We start from the raw sequence: 2500 nt of genomic DNA, 5'->3' as shown, positions 1-2500 counted from the left end.
AAGGGCTGTGTGAAACGTCTTGTCTCACGTAAGTCACTTAAGGTGCGGGTGACTGGCACCAGAGGTTCAGGTAGGGCGAAGGTAAGAACAGCTACCTTCAGCAGGTGCCAACAGCTTTTTAGGAACGACCCAGCCCGCCTAGCAAAAGAAATCCTAGACGGAGCTGTCTCAGCCGTCTGCCCCATTTCCCTCACAGCTGTTGAGGCCGCATATAAAGCAAAATGGGAGGTTCCAGGATTCTTTGGTGGGCTGGGAAGGTTCCTGACCGAGAGAGACGCGGACAACAGTCCCTTTGAATCGGCTCTCACGGCGATGGAGGTATTGGAAAACCTTCGAGCCATGTCGAGCGATTCCGCACCAGGCCCAGACGGTATAAAAAAGCAGTTCTTGCTTGAATGGGATCCTGAGTGCGAGAAGGTCACACGTATGTTCAACGTGTGGATGTTCACCGGAGTCGTACCGATGTGCTTTAAGCGGTGTCGAACGGTATTGATTCCCAAGACTGGGAACGGGGCGGCAATGGAGATCGGCAGTTGGCGGCCGATCACCATCGGTTCCACAGTCTTGAGGCTCTTCACGAAGGTGATCCACAGTAGACTCGTGAGAGGGTGCTCGGTTCACTGCCGTCAGAGGGGGTTTATCAACGCCCCCGGCTGTTCTGAGAACATTGAGGTACTGCAAGGCCTCATAAGACGGAGCACAGAAGAGCACAGCCAACTTGCAGTGGTATTCATTGACATCGCTAGGGCATTCGACTCTATCTCTCATGAACATATCTGGTATGTTCTGCAGGAGAGAGGTGTGGACACCCACATAATAGGAGTGATCCGCGACTCCTACAAACAAAGCGTGACAAAGATTGAAATCGGAGACCAGTCCACCTCCGAGATCTCTCTCAGAGTGGGTGTCAAGCAGGGAGACTCCTTGTCACCATTGCTCTTTAATTTGGCAATGAACCCCCTCATTGCATACTTGGAAACCCACGGACAGGGATTCAGTGTGCTAGACACAACACTCTCTGTGTTGGCGTTTGCAGATGATTTGGTGGTTGTATCTGATTCATGGCAGGGAATGGCCTCCAACCTGCAAATCCTTGAAGATTTCTGCCGGCGCGGGGGGCTGAGGCTTCAGCCCTCTAAATGTCATGGTTTTCTGATGTCCTATAAGTCCAGGGTGCGGTGCCTCAATAGTTGCCCGCCGTGGAGAGTAGAAGGGGCGGCTCTCCATATGACTTGTCCCGGAGAGGCAGTGAGGTACCTGGGCATTTCGGTGTCACCCTGGCTCGGATTGAAGAAGCCTGACATAGTTGGTCGGATTTCTGATTGGGTGAACAGGATTGGCAAGGCCAAACTCAAGCCGACTCAGAAGGTCTCCATTCTGATTAGGCATGCCATACCTCGGGTCATTTACGCTGCCGATCACTGCGATCTTGGTCTAGTCACTCTGAATGCCGCGGATGGGATAATCAGGAAGGCTGTGAAGAACTGGCTGCATCTTCCTATGTCGACCTGTGACGGGCTTTTATACGCACAGCACAAGGATGGTGGCCTTGGCGTGCAGAAACTAGGCCGTCTCATCCCATCCATCCAAGCCAGGCGTTTGTACCGCTTGGCTGGGTCATCAGATGTTACGACCAGAAATCTCATGAGCACAGAGAAGGCATTTTCCAAGTTCAAAGCAATCTGGAAGAGGGCTGGAGGCATCCTTGAAGACCTGCCGAGTTTCAGCTCTGCAGGTGCTCAGGTTCCGAAGGGCGAGTCATCCAGCCCCGTGATCCAGCGATGCCTGAAACCGTGTGACTGGAGGAAGGAGGAATTTCTCAAGTGGGCTAGTCTACCGGTCCAAGGGGTGGGTGTGCGTGGGTTTGGTGGTAGCAGTGCCAGTAATGCTTGGCTCGCCGTTCCCACTGGGATGCGGCAGCGGCATTACATTGCGGCGCTGATGCTCCGGGCTAACGTGTACCCTACCTTGGAGTTTAGGAGTAGGGGGAGGGTCAAGGTATCCTCTCTCTGTAGGCGATGCTCTTTGAGTCTGGAATCCGCCTCTCATATCCTGAGTGTCTGCCCGTCCACTCAGAGGTCCAGGATTAGAAGGCACCACAGAGTTTGTGACCTCCTTGCTGCCGAAGCGGAGCGATGGGACTGGGACGTTCACCGGGAAAAGTCCTTCAGGGCGGCCAATGGCGCCCTGTTGCGGCCGGACCTGGTGTTCGTTCGAGGCAGTGAAGCCAAGGTAGTGGACGTCACGGTGAGGTTTGAGTACGAGGATGACACTCTCCCCAATGCCGCCAAGGAAAAATCCTCACATTACTCCTGCTTGACGAATACGATTGTTGACTCACTCGGGGTGAGTTCGGTAGAGTACTTCGGGTTCCCATTGGGAGCTAGGGGGCTCTGGCCGCGCTCTAACGAGGCACTGCTCAGGACTCTGGGTCTTCCCTCCGTGAGGAGGAAGACATTTTCCAGACTGGTCAGTAGAAGGACCCTACTGTACTCCCTAG

General features: G+C 54.1%; 1 pseudogene; it reads left to right on the top strand.

The window, feature by feature from the left end:
• Window positions 1-2500, top strand: part of LOC125798928 (28S ribosomal RNA) — a 9441-nt pseudogene that overhangs the window by 4367 nt on the left and 2574 nt on the right.

The sequence above is a fragment of the Astyanax mexicanus genome, unplaced genomic scaffold, assembly GCF_023375975.1.
Source record: "Astyanax mexicanus isolate ESR-SI-001 unplaced genomic scaffold, AstMex3_surface scaffold_95, whole genome shotgun sequence".
In the NCBI taxonomy this organism is placed as follows: domain Eukaryota; kingdom Metazoa; phylum Chordata; class Actinopteri; order Characiformes; family Acestrorhamphidae; genus Astyanax; species Astyanax mexicanus.
The sequence above is the reverse complement of the archived record's forward strand: the minus strand, read 5'-3'. Positions and strand labels throughout refer to the sequence as shown.